The sequence below is a fragment of the Motacilla alba genome, chromosome 1 (assembly GCF_015832195.1).
Source record: "Motacilla alba alba isolate MOTALB_02 chromosome 1, Motacilla_alba_V1.0_pri, whole genome shotgun sequence".
Taxonomy (NCBI): domain Eukaryota; kingdom Metazoa; phylum Chordata; class Aves; order Passeriformes; family Motacillidae; genus Motacilla; species Motacilla alba.
Window position 1 is genome coordinate 115464337 of NC_052016.1, and position 14299 is coordinate 115478635.

At 38.4% G+C, this 14299-nt stretch overlaps 1 long non-coding RNA gene across 1 annotated transcript in view; it reads right to left on the reverse strand.

Annotated features, from left to right (window-relative positions):
• LOC119705987 overlaps positions 1-11376 on the reverse strand; it is a 41077-nt gene extending 29701 nt beyond the window's left edge. The window contains exons 1-2 of the long non-coding RNA XR_005258371.1: positions 11269-11376; positions 10840-10933 (exon numbers count right to left, since the gene is read on the reverse strand). This is a non-coding gene — a long non-coding RNA (uncharacterized LOC119705987). The remainder of the gene's footprint in view (positions 1-10839; positions 10934-11268) is intronic.
• Between the last annotated feature and the right edge of the window lie 2923 nt (positions 11377-14299).

Here is a 14299-nt window from a genome sequence, read left to right on the forward strand (position 1 = left end):
TGAAATGTTTGAGCGCTGTAATGGGTAACACTAAAATAGGAAAATCGAGTCTGGGAAAATAAGAGGAAGGAGATGTGCATTGGGGTGTTTGGGATTGTTCACAGAGCAGGAAACTGTCGCAGCCAGCAATGCTATTGTGACAGCACTGCAGGAGCACGTTTGGGCGTTTAAGAACCTGTCTTTACATTATACAGTATTTAAGAAGGAAAATGGAAGAGAGGCAGGGGTTAAAATTTGTTTGCTCCATCAAACTCCATCAAACAGCCAATATATCATCCCAAACTCAATCCAAATTTACACCAACAATGGATAACAGCAATGGACAATTTCTATGCTGTTTTTTAATTATTTTTTTAACATGATAGCATTTGAGTCAGTCAGATTCTTACCTTACAGTACTGTAATTAAATTCCTATTGATTAACCAGAATAATTGCTGCACAATAGCTACTGTTTTTAAGATCTTACAGTAATTTTCTCAAGAGTAAATGTGTCTAGATTTATTTTTTAGTTTCTGATTGCTAGAATAACCACATGATGATTAGTGCAACATTTAAGTTAGTTTATTTCTTTGAGATAATTTAACAATCTGGTCTTTGTTCAGGTCCCCAGGTCCATGGTTAAGCACCAAAACAATAGTAACATTTTCTTCAGAAAATATTCAAACTATGTTGCTAACATTTGTAGGAGCTCAGAAAACCTTTGGCTAGACAGTCTATATTCTAGATTCAAATACAAGTTAGGAACAATACATTAAGCACAAAAAACTCAAATGAATTCTAAATATGCAAGCTAGGAAATTTAAAATATTCCCATTAAAGAATAAGTCATACCTTTTTTTAACAGAGAGGGAGAAAAGAGAGAAGTTAAATTTTCACACAGCCTTATGTTGAGTAAACCATGAACACTACAAAGAACATTACACTAAAGAATAGAGTTTATTAATTAATTCAGTCTTCAGTATTTTGGTTTAGAATATGCTGATTTATTTTATATTACCAACTGGCCGATGGAAGATTCACAATCTTTCTCTGCAATCTAGAGAACCTGTAACATTTTTATTTTTATTTAAATATGGTTTTAATTTATTTCTCCCTAGTAGTACTTGGAATATTTTCATCCCTGCCAGCCAAAGCAATCACCTTTATTTTTCCTCATAGCAGCAACAACTGTACTTTTCCATTAGATACCTGTAAATACTCAAGAGTTTTCCTTTCTTGACTCCTATTTCTCAGGGAGTTAACTTGATGGCATTCTAAAGAGGTCTTAGGATTGAAAAGTAATAGAAGTGTTTCCACAGGATTCCTTAGCAAGAATGTTGCCTTCTTTTGACTTCTGCTGTGTCTGACAGGACGTGGCAAAGTCTCTGTGTACAATACCATAACATTTTGGATGAAGCAAGATTCAAAATTTTCAGAAACAAAACATACCTATTTTTTTAAAAAACACACACTCAGGCGTGTGCAGTGCAAACACATCTATCACTGTTCTGAGCTGTCATGATCCTCAGTAATTGACAGGTTTTGCAACTTTTTACACCAACAAATTTCTTAATCAGCACTTCAAAAATTAAAATAACGCCAAATTGACAAGACCCAGTCAAAAATCAATAGAGATGTTCTACATGCTGCCTGGTTAATACTGGCTGTCGTTTGAAGCCTTCGTTTCCATCTCCCCTAAGGGATGGTGCTTCTCTGTGTCCTCAGAGAAATCCCAGCTATGAACAATTCCTTCTCTTTGCTATCTGCCACTCAAGTTAAAAGCTGAACTGTGGGTTTCTAAAAATAGCTGTAAGTGGTAATAAAGCTGTGTCTAATATAGCTGCCATTGCACCACAGGTTTGTGAGCTTGGTGTTATTTTTACATGAAAGCCTGGCTGAGTCAGAAGGACACCAGTAATGAGGGGAAGATTCTTTTTTTGCAACAGGATCAGTGAGAGAGCTTTCAATTGAACACATAATGATGGTCCTCATTAAATTCCTTCTACTACTGCATCGCATTTTGGAAAATGGGTTTTAAATAAATCCGTAGTATTTTTTTAACTGTTGGAATCCTTTCAGACATAGGGAATTGTGGGAGGATAAGGAGCTGAAGTGAATAAAGATTACTGGTTTATTGTAAATAAAGTGCAGGCTCTTCAAATGCATTGGAGTCAAAAATCCATGGCTTGATATAACCAAGATTCTTCACTAGCTGTATTAGCAACTATTATTCCAAGATTAGCAGTATTTTTTTATTAAGGTCTGATGAGTCACCTGTCTGGTTTTGAAAATCTTTGCCTGAAACCCTGGAATCCTTTGTTAGTACAGCACATCCATAATTAAGTGCAACTTCCTCAAAAATCTGTCAGTAGAGAATTTTCTTTTGCATCCACTTGGCATCACTGCCCCCTTTTCCATGCTTTTGTAGCATAAAACATGTCAACAGTTACTTTATTTTCTAGTGCAACTCTTTAATAGTTACCAGAGCACCATGAGGGATCACTGTGGGGTTTTACTTCCAGTGCCTTCCTCAGCACAGAAAGTACCTGAACACTGCTGACACAAATAGGTGTCCATGACTAAAGACAGAGTGAGAAACAGGGATATACAAACTGCTTCATGGAACTGGAGCACAAACACCTTTGTCATGGTTAGGGGAAATGGAAATTTCGGAAAGAAATTACACAGCAATGAAAAATAATGGAAGCAGCAATGGGAACCAATAATGTTCACCAATAAAAAAAAACCATTAAAAGTAAACACAGCCCAATCCTCTCATTTTTACTTTCACTGTGACCTTCTGATAATTTCTAAATCTGGATTGGGGTTTACTGCTTGCTAAAATCCTGATTTTTTTTTTTATACTTTACTCCTATGTATTATATAGTCTTTTCTGTACTTATTGGTTATAGTCAGCATCTGTTTTCTCTAGACATACATTATGTAGCTTATAAAATAATTAAAATAAGCCAGCTTCTGAGGGTTTTCTTTCAAGAATATAATTCTTCATCTTTGTGGTCATTAGCAATTACTCAATTTTTAATTGGGCATAATTAATATTTTTTAGTATTTTCAAAATGCAAAACCTTCAAAATATATTAAGTGTTGGATTATACAAACAACTTTCCCCTTATATTAATGATAAAGTAATGAAGGGACACATTTGTTAATGTATAGTGTGATGTCACGTTCAGTAATTTTGCTTGGAAATTCTTAACTTTTTGCTCTGCCAGCATTAAAATTGTTAAGACAGAAAACAGACTTATAAAATATATCCAAAACTTAACTTTGCCACCCTGCTTGGACAAGGGCGTGTGTGTGTTAATGTGACATTACTTGCATCACACAGACGTCTCAGTCACAGCTCTAAACACGAGGATGACTGCGAGGTGATTTCCCTAAAGTCATTTCACAAGCCTCTGGCACCACTTGGAGTAGATCCCAAGTCTACTGAAACACATCCCATGCTGCCCTGACGGACTAGGAATGTTCCTTGTATGCAGAGAAATTAGACTTGAGGGGCATTTATACATTAAAAACAAATTGTGATGTCCTTGCAGGATGAAAGTGATTTATGTTTGTCAGTGAAGAAGAGGAATTTTTAAGTGGAAGAAAGAAAATTTTTAAGTGGAAGCTGGGCAAAGTACTTTAAAGCTATGAGAACCATCCTAAAAGAGTACAGACTGCTGAGATATGCACCATACGTGCACCTCACCGAAACATCCTCTGTTCATGCATTTAAAAGGAATGAGTCTGTTAATGCAACTCCCTCTTGTCTTTACCTTAAAATCCCTCGTAGAATTAAGCAGCCACTGACTCTGTGCTTGCTCTTGAGCTTGTAGGTCAAGTCACAGGTCTCATTGGTGGATTGAAACCTCAGCTTTGCCATTTGATTTGCTATTTCTTGCGTCTTTTTTCCTGTCACTGATTCTTGACACAAAAAGTCCTTTCTCTCCTCTGTCCCCAATTTTTTCTACGTAAGGATTTTTTTACCATCGCTGTTACGATCATTGCTTCAGGTCACATATGAATTCATAGTTTTGTACAAAGACAGTTCTGTCACTGTCGGAACCCAGCACATCCCTCTGGGTGCCCTGGATGGGCAGAGCCCCGGGCAGGGGGCTCTGAGACCCTGGCAGCAGCCAAAGACACACGTGGGGTTTGGATCTTAGCCCGTGGAGCAAATCACCAACTCTGTATGGAGAATTACAAGCCACACACACAAGTTTAGATAGCATAGTAGAGATAGTCACACAGTGAAAGGAAGGGTTTCTGAGTGCTGTACAGGGGGGTTTTAAGCCTTGTACTCAGGGGTCCAAGTTTTGTCCATGGGGGTCAGGGGTTCTAAGATGGAGGGATTTGGGTGTGCCCTGTCCTCTGTCTTTCTCCTTCCCAGCCTCCATGTCTTTGGTGATGTTGGCACTCACAGATTGGTTTAGAGTAGAAAGTCACCATTCAATATAGATAGTAGGTATTGGGGAAAAAGTATAAACATGTAACACGTAATGTGTGATATAAAAGATGGCAGCAGCCCCTGGGAGGGCAGTGTGCCTCTGTCTGAGCTGCTGAACGGGCCACAGCAGCTCAGGAGAAGAATCTTTTAGATAACCAACAATAAACAACCTTGAGAACAGACAACAGAGGACTGCTGAGTCTTTCTTTGAAGGCACGGGTTGGAGGAGGGACTTTTCCATCTTTTGGGGTCACCCCAATCCGGGGATGAAATCCCACATGTCACTGCATCCCTTTCCCTGGTCCTAAAAGACTAAATAAACAAAAGTAAGAGAGCAATTGAACTGCACTGAATGCCTCCAGCAGGCTGGAGACAGTGTGTGTAAGGGCAGTATGGTGTGGGTATCTGGCCATGCCCTGTTTGTGTGCAGGACTCCCCAGTACTGTGGAAATATCTGCACTTCATTTTTGAGAGCTTGAAGGGTGTCCCTTGACCAGATTTGCTGGGATGTGCTCTTCAGAACATGAAGCAGAGTTTCCCACACTCTAGTTTGCTTTCAAAATAGCTCTTTGTAAGTGATAGGCACATAGCAAACCATTTGATCTCCTTCAAGGGTAAGAAAGACAGCTGAAACCAAGTGTTATTTAAATAATGCCTGTAAGACCTGGCACAGATGAAAGCCTGACAGTGCTAAGTGCTGAGCAGAGCTCTGATCTGTTACTGAAATGTGTGACAAGAAGTTTTCATATCCCCAGTCTCTAGAGGAAGAAATAAAACATAAGTCTAAAAGCAGGGCCCAGCCTCAAAATTCCTGCCTCTAGGACCCAGTGTTCAGCCACAAAAACTTCCACAAATCACATTAATTTAATGGATGGAGTATTGTTTTCCTGATAAATATTTATCTGCAAAAACACTTTTTTATATGTCACAAATAGGATGTGTTTGGGATAGCTGTGCTCTCTCACAATGAATTAAATCACATGGGGTCACTCTGGACTGGCCAGCTCCATCCACCCCAGAGCACAGGTGTGATCTGAATCCCTTCCCCACAAGCACTGTTATTACCTGCAATCCTCAGCTCACCAAGAATAAGCCCTTATAACCCTATGCAGTCCCCAAATTTTACCTGTGCAATAAAATGATCTGTCAAACAGCAAGAATTAATTACCTTAACTATTGATTTGGTTCAGGTGCTGATAAAAGGTGTTAATTTTTCATGAGCCTCAGCACAGGTAATAAAACAGCACAGAGTTTACAAAGTATTGATCATCTCAAAAACTCCATGTGTTTCAGTCCTGTGATTACAAAGAACAAACAAAACCTCCTGCATGGGAAAAAAAATCTTCCTTTTTCTTCTGGATTTTCTGAAAACTCATAAGAACCCAAAAGTCCATCAAGTACAGTAAAGCAGATATCAACAGAAAGAGGAACAGTATCCACAACTGCAAAATATGTTTCCCTGAGGAACTTCAATAATTTTTGAAAATCCTTCTGAAATTCACCTAGCTGAAGTTTCCTTTTGCTAAATATAGGTATTTTATTCCAGCAGCTTTGAACTGTAAAATTGCTAAGAGGTATCCTGTATGGAAAAAGTCAATCAAAATACAATTCTGTAATTTATATTGTATTCTGTGTTCCAGTTTGCAGTGAGGTATAAAAAAAATCTTCTCTGTAAGTAATTTTCAGAAACAAATACACTTTTACTTGTACCACTGAATTTCTACAGTAAATATTATCTCAAGATCTCCATTTTCTACCTAGCTCCAACTAGTAATCCAACTAGTAACTACCTACTCCCACAGAGTAATCTTACTTTAAAAAAGCCCACTGCTCTCTCTCAAAGATATTTTCATTTTCTTAGATAATATTTTAACAAATAGATGAACATCATGACTGATTTGGTAACTTATTTGGCAGATTTGGATCTACTGCTGAAAGGTGAAATTAGTCAACTAAAGCAAAGAAGACTAATTAGAATTTGTAAAAAAGTTTATTGAATACTTTTAATGTCTCAGCTTGCCAACAATTACACTACTTACAGTTCCAGAGCAACCACTTTGTGCATTCCTGCTCCCTACCAACAGCTCCTTCCTATGGAAGCAAAGGACACAACCTTTGGATGTCTATTCAAAGATGGAATTCCTGTTGGGAATCATACTGCTGCAGCCCACGTTTAGATCTTTGTTTCAGAACTGAGCACAGAATTCAGACGAGGACGTGAAGGAAATTATTTTTAATGTGAATTCACAGAGGAACAATAATGTTTTAAAACTCTTCGTTGTCACTGAGAGCTATATTGAGTAGGCAACAACAACAACAAAAAATAGGACCATTAACATTCAACAACAGAGAATTAAAAAAATATTTAATCATTCACTTAAAAAATAGAGGCAAAAAAATTGACATCACAATGAGAATCAGGAGTAGGATCTGGGAATAGAACTTCAATTGTTTCAATAGAACTTCAACTGTGACTTTACAGATAGTCCTTCCTTCCTCCTAAAATGTCAACATATTAATTATGGAAGAGATACAGTCTAAGAGTATTTATGCAGATTACTGCACATAAATTCTATTTCATGAGGCCAGTGTTCATAATTCCACTTCCTCAAGATGAAAAGATATTTTGAAAATTAATTTACTCCTCAAGTAAAATCTCTGAAGACGATGTGTTACTGAGAGGTTGCCCCAGAAATTTGGTTCATTCCTACAGCACAACAGAACAAAAGAAACCAAGAAATTCTGCCACTCTTGAAAAGGAAAACAAAACAAAAAAATAAGAGCACATCTACAGGAACAGTTTTAAAAGAAAAACTAGTCTGAAAAGCTAACAAAAAGGCAGAGTTTCTTTAATGAATGCACTGAAAGCAGCAAATGGTACCTACATTGCTGAACAAACCCTCGCTGTTCTTGTTGAGAAAGATTCTTTCAGCACAGAACCATGGCCTGGAAAAGCTTTGTGCTGTGTTTACAGCTTCCCAGCTTGGTTACTCATTTAGTTGTCTGTCACAGTAATCTACAGAACTGCACCCAGGGCTCCTCACTTCCCCTCTCGAGAGGCGTTTCAGCGCCAGCCAGCTCTTTGGCTCCAGCACTGCTTCCACTCCACAGAACTGGCCAGTGCTGCTAATTGAACTGTCACTGCTCCTGCTGTTCAGATTATTTCATCCTGACCCTAAAAGCAGTGGAACAGGTTCTCTTTGTGCAATTTAACTATGAAGAATTGTTCTGCAAGTCAACAGAAAGAAGCTAATGAAGAATTGAAAGAAATTTAGTAATAATGGATAAAACTTGTTGAAATAAAACACCAAAAAGCATTCAATGTTTTAACTGAAGAGTGCAGACTCTATTCCCTTTAATGTGTTTGTGTTTGGCCTGCTTTGTACAAAGAATGGAAGAAAACCTGCAGTTTTTCCCAGAGCATTTGAAATAGTTTTTTCCTAAGTGAATAATGAGTGCTGCAGCTTCCCCCTAAAGAACAACACAGCTTGTTCTGCCAGCCCAGCCTTGCTCCTTTTTCTGTGCTGTCAAACACTGAATTCAAGCATCCCCGGAAAAAGATGAGACCTCCCTTTTAGAACTGTTCTCTCCTCAGTTCCAGCCCCAAGCCAAGCAGTTCTCTGGCAGAATGGCATTTTAAAGGTACTGCTTCCCCACCACCTTCCTGAGCAGCAATTTCACACAATTATCCAGCCAGGAGCTGGGGATCTGAGCTGAGATTGCATCCTCAGTGAAGAGGGGACAGACACTGACAGCAGCATGGGACATAAAATCACACCGAGGCTCAAGGCTGGACTTGATAACACATTTTTAGCAGCTGTGGGATGGGGTATCAAGCCTTTCCCACTGTAACTAGAACAGACATCCCAAAACATATTAAACACATAAACATATTTAGCTCCACTAATGGAATTGTTCTGACTACCATCATGTGGAATCCCCTTAAAATATCAGAGGAAAGAGCTTTTCTGACAGTGTGCTTGCTGTAATTTGTTGATTTTTATTTGAATAAGAGATCTAGGAAGATTGCTCCTGGCTGAAATATATTCCTGGAATATCAGACATGACATGATGGTATATTTAATTATCTCTTATTTCCCCTAGGTATTTATAGAATTGTACAAGGCAAGCTGGTGCATATCTATTAATATCCATATCTATCTATACATTTATCTTTTTATCTCTTCACATACACCTGTTTTATCATAAAGTAACTCAATAAATCCCTTACCTAAGGATATCCTGCAAGGCTACCTAAGAGACTGAATTGTGAATCAAGGACAAATGCTGAACTCATCTGCACTGAATAATAACTGGGAGCAATGCTGAGCAGAGTGCTGAAACAGCAGCTGAAACTGAACACCATGAGCCAGGCTGGTGCCTGGGACAGAGGCACTGCTGGGAGCTGTCACCACGCAGAGCCACTGCAAGAGAAGCTCTGCCTTCTGCTCTTGGTGTGGAAAAGTTTAGACAGAGCCTCCCAGGGAAAACGTGTCATACTTACAAAGTTAGGCCCAGTTTAGAGGAGTGAATCATTTGCTGCTTGCTGAGCAAAAGGTCCCCTTATGAGAGCAGGGCTAACCTGACAGTGTTTCTTTTCCCCAGGGAATAGAGGCAAGACAAAATCTTATCAAACTTGGCCTTTCTTAGACCAATAACAGCAAAGGGCATGATTGCAAAAACATTGTTTTCCGGATTTCTTGCCAGCGTTTTTTTAATGTTTTGCCCTACCTATCTACAAAGTTCCTTTGCCTTCCCTTCACAGAGCATAACTAACAAAGAATAGGAAATTTAAAGTATTTAAAATGTGAGTTTTCTGGACCTAGTTAGCTTGGGAGTGGTTGGCATTTTACCAGCAGTGACCAACCATGCCCGACTTTCTGACAGGTGAAATAACAAAAATGAAATGGTGCTCCCTGAAGCAAAACCTCCCAACAGTGGATGTTTATGGGAAGATGACCAGAACTTGTGTGATCCTCCAGTGTGACCTCTTGAATATTGTAGAATATTAAAGAACTAAATGTAATCCAGAATATGACATTCACCCTATTGCTCCAAGTTTTCCACTGTTGTTTCCACTGTTGTTTCCACTGTTGTTGGCAGTGTAAAAGAACAATTCATTCTTAGTCCTGTGAATTAAAACTGCAGGGAAAATGCAGCACTGGTGAAAAGTAGTAAAGAAATCTAACTGCTTGAGCTGAAGCATGAAACAATGTGTGTAAAATAATCACCTTAAATGAAACAGGAGAGAACAAAAATATTCCCAAATAATTTGACAGCAATAAAATCAACATATTAATACAACACTGCTAGTTCTTTCATCCACCCCATCTGAAAAAGCATTAAAAGTATCAGCTTAGGGTCTATAGTACAATGGTAATCTTCATTCTGACAAAAAGAAAAGGTCTCTGAGAACCCTTCATTTCTTCAGGTTTACCAGGGACAGTTTTCACTTATGGTTCCTACAAGCCCCTTCTCTACCTGGAATATTCCTTATGCTTGGATATTCAGCACAAGTGTTAGCTAGATACCCCTGGAAAGCCATTCAAAGCTTCCAAAGGAAAATTTCCAGAGTAGCATTTGGAAATAATTTCTTCTCTTTGAGAGGATTATTTAGGACAGCATGAAAACAGCCATTTGAAAAATACGGTCAGCAGGATGACATGATACAATGCTGGTCTTCGGCTAAGAAAACTAGAAGAAGGCAGAACATAAAAAAAATGTCCCTTGTAATGTGAGCATTTTGGGCCAATGTGATAAATGGGTTTGTGGAACTCCTCATGTTTCCTAAAGGCATCACACTCCACAAGAACAGCATGTCTGTCAAACAAAGCTGCTATGAATCAGACCTCAGCAAACAGAGAGAAAGACATAAATCTGCAGCTGCACTTTTTCTATCTTTTTTTGTAATTTCTTTTTTGTCTGTGATGGATACAAGAAAAAAATATATAGTAAAAAGATATATTTTACTGTTAGAAAACATTTAAATCCATTTTAAATTATTTTAAATTATTTAATCTGCTAAATAAATTACCAAGGTTTATCAATTGTTAAAGATCAGACCCTAGAGTTTCCAAGAGAACTTTGTACCAATTTGAGACAAAACCACTTTAGCCTACTTTTTCTTACTCCTTAAAGTGTTGCCTTTAAAAGATTTGCCTGGAAAATTGTGTCCAGCTGTTGCAGAATCCCTGTTGTCACATAAATTAAGTGCAACTACTTCAAAACTTCTTTTGCAATTCTTCACTGCCTGGACACAGACTGCATTTCTGTGGAACTTAAAGATATATCCCCTCTGCTTTTCTGAGTATTGTGACAAAAGCAAAGAACCAAATCTTTTATGCTTTCTTTTTCCAAAACCTTAAGCTCACAGCTCTCCATATTTGCTCCACATACTGTGGCATACCTGCTTCTGCTAAGGAGTGATCAAGGCGTTTCTCAATGTGTTTCTCTCAACAAGGGGTTCTTTGTCCAGAGATAACAGCAGGTTGATAACAATACTGAAAAAGAAGATAAGAATTCCTTTTAAAAAATGTACAAAATGAAAAGAATTACAACTGAGCAGAGCAGTTCATACTTCAAAGAATAACATTTCATTATTTTTGTAATATTTATAATTTCTTTGATGTTATATTATAAGCTCAAATCCTATAAGTTCTTCAAATATCTACAATCTCATTAAATACCCTCTCAGAAAGGAAAAGCTTACTAAACTGGCACACAAATATTGCAAATCATCTATCTTTTCAGCATTTGTTATTTACTTTCCTAATGCAATAGCTATTAGTTTCACCATATTTTTGTGAGCTATCAGAAGAAGAAACAAGTAAATTACCAACTCAATACTTTTCAAGAAAAAATCCTTGAGAGACAGATAAATACTCTGCTACAGCAGAAGAATTTTCTGCCTGTTAACTCCATTCACCAGAAGCAATAGTTCAGCGCTTCAAGGTCACCTCCCTCCTCTCTTCAGGAGTCTCAAGTTTCTTCCAGCTAGTAGCTTGGCAACCCTGTCCATCTTCCTTTCCTTACTTACTGGCAATAAAGGCAGTGTTGGACAGTTTAAAAAAAAAAAACAAAACCCAAACCAGATCAAAGCACGCAGCCCTCCAAAACACACTGAAAGTGTTATTTAAAAGATAACTGTTGTTCATTTCCATGAGTCCTGGGTGTTTTTAAATGCCAGCTTCCAAGAGGATGAAATGTCTTTCTTTTATTCTTCATCCTCTAAGTAAAAACATTCAAAATTACTGGAAGCATGGGGAAAATCCCAAGTGTGATGTGTGAAGTAAGCCCCACCAGCTGGCTTTTTTGGCCACTATGTTGTCCTTAATGTTTAAACGGATCTCAAAATTAATCGTGTTGCTAGATTTGCACACAATCTGTAGCAGGGGGGCTTTCTGGTTTCTTGGGAGGTATTGACCCCATTGCATTAGAATTTGGAGAGGGACTAACTGACAGGTGATATTAGGAAAAGAAAGCCTGGGAGAGAGTGCTCAGCTGGCACGGCCAATTAATGTGAGACAAACTGGCAATAGACCAGGGGATGGTACTTACTTTGGGAGGTTTAATTTAAATTAATGAACAGTGTCCTATAAGAAGGGTCAAAAAAATAAATTTGCTGTACTGTTTCTTCACTTGAGGCTCCTACTGAGTCAGCTGGCCTACAGATCTCCATTGCTGAGAGAATTGCAGCTCCCTTCATTTTCACTGTTTGTCTATTTCCCTGTTTTTTCTATTTCTGGCCTATTGGCTTAGTTGTTGGTACGTTTTATGGTCATTTTTCTCTTTTTTTCTTTTTCCTGTTTGCTTCTTAAAAACTACCCTACTTAATTTTTTATCCTCTCTGCTCTGAGCTTCACAATCCTTGCTCCAAGTTTTCTGCTTCCCGGCTGCGCATCACGCGTTTCATTTCTGCCACACAGAAACCCATGGGAATCTGCAGCTTGCTCTGGTCGTGTCCTACCTGAATGCCCAGCACAAAACTACTCCAGAACTGCCTGCACGGAGTGGGGCTGTGGAATCAGGATTGTGGTGGTGACTCTCAGGGAGCAGAGGACGGTTTGCAGCAGCTGCTGGGGCGCGTTGCGGGGCGGCAGCTGGGACGTGCCCAGGGTCATGCAGATTTATCCACTCCCACGGCGCTTCTCACTGCTCTGCACATTGCTCTCATCCTCAGCACTCCCTGGGAACGCTGAACCACTCTGGGGAGGGAAGATATTGAACATACATTTAGTGCTGCTGGAAGTGAAAATTAACTATTGGGAAGTTCATTTCTTTGCAAGTGCATTTCGTTCAAGCTTTGCTAAAATTTTGCAGGGAAAAAAAAAAACCCTACACAAACAATCAAAACCTTCCTATATCTTTATGTAAAGCAATAACTGCATTTTATATTCTTTCTATAGTTGTGCACTATGGATTTACACATACACACGCTCATGTGCAATATATGTATAGATCACTCAGTCACTGAAACACAGGCACTTGTGTGATAGAGCAAAACAGCTCTTTAACAGAACTGAAACACTTTAAAAAGATATTTTAGAAGAGAAACCAAGGAAGCTGCTAGGAGAGTTACAGGCAGAACACCTCCATTTTGTTGTCTAACCTGAAATCAGTGAAGGGTGTGAAGAGCAGCATCCCTGCTCCTAGGAATGGTGGCCTTTTAAAAGAGAAAAAAACTAAAGAAAATTGCAGTTCTCTCTCTTTATTCTATTTCTTTAGTTTCAATTTCTAACTGAAAATAAAGTGAGCCAGAACTTGAACAAAATAGTAGAAGTGAGAAAGGGCAATCTATGAGACTGGAGGGCAGAGGAAGAAGGCAGGAAGCATTTTGCACATACATATGGACAGGGAAAACAAAAGTTATTAACATTCTAAACCCATAACCTATTTCACAATCAGCCATCTAGAGTGACTGCAAGGTGAAATGCAAATGAACTCACTTGTATCTCCTACCTCATCACTACTGATGCTTTGGAAAGACAGGACAATAACCGTGCCTGTCCTAGGGTAGGAATCCTGTGCTGTCCCCCACAGGTGCTCTCTGCATCTTTGCTCTTAATCAGCAACACACACTGATGCAAGTATCAACATCTGCACTGCAATAAATACACTCCTGCTCCTCACATAGGTTTCTGAGCTGTTTCTTGTATGTCCCCCTTTTCCCTGTAGCAATTTCCATGCTCACTTTTAAAGTCTTCCCCGTAAGATTTTATCCCATCTTTAATTTATATTTTAAATTAAATAGGCAATAAATTCAATGGATTTCCATAACTGTCATTAAATAAATGACCTTTCAGATGTGCTTTAGTTAAGGCAGAGGGGTAGAACAGTCCAAAACATGCAGTCACCCTGCAAAGCCATGTTGAACATTGGATGATGCCAGTGCCAAGGTACAAGCGAGCTAGAGGATGACAGATTTGAAAACCAGCAGGGTGGAAATAATGTAAGACAGCTGTGGTGATGTTGAAAAAGTTCATTTGATAGCATTCAGGAAAGGAAAAAATGTAGGCTGATATAATTAGCAATGGTAACTGAAACTCTGCCCTAAGACAACGAGAGTACTGTTTTCGTATATGGGATCAAGTAATTTAAATGTTATTTGGGTTTTTTTTGTTTTTCTTTCAGGAAACAAAATAAATTGATAAATTAACAAAATTTCACATATATTTTCCTGCCTTTAGTAATATAAACAAAAATCATTTCAACAAAAAAACACATGATGTCAATGGTTTGGGCAGGAAATGATACAGAAGTTACATTCATTGTTGCTTCAAATGAGGAAGTGCAGTTAATATGGTACACCAGATGAAAAAAAAAATTAAAATTATAGTAAATAGAGAAATAAAGAGACTCTTCTTAAT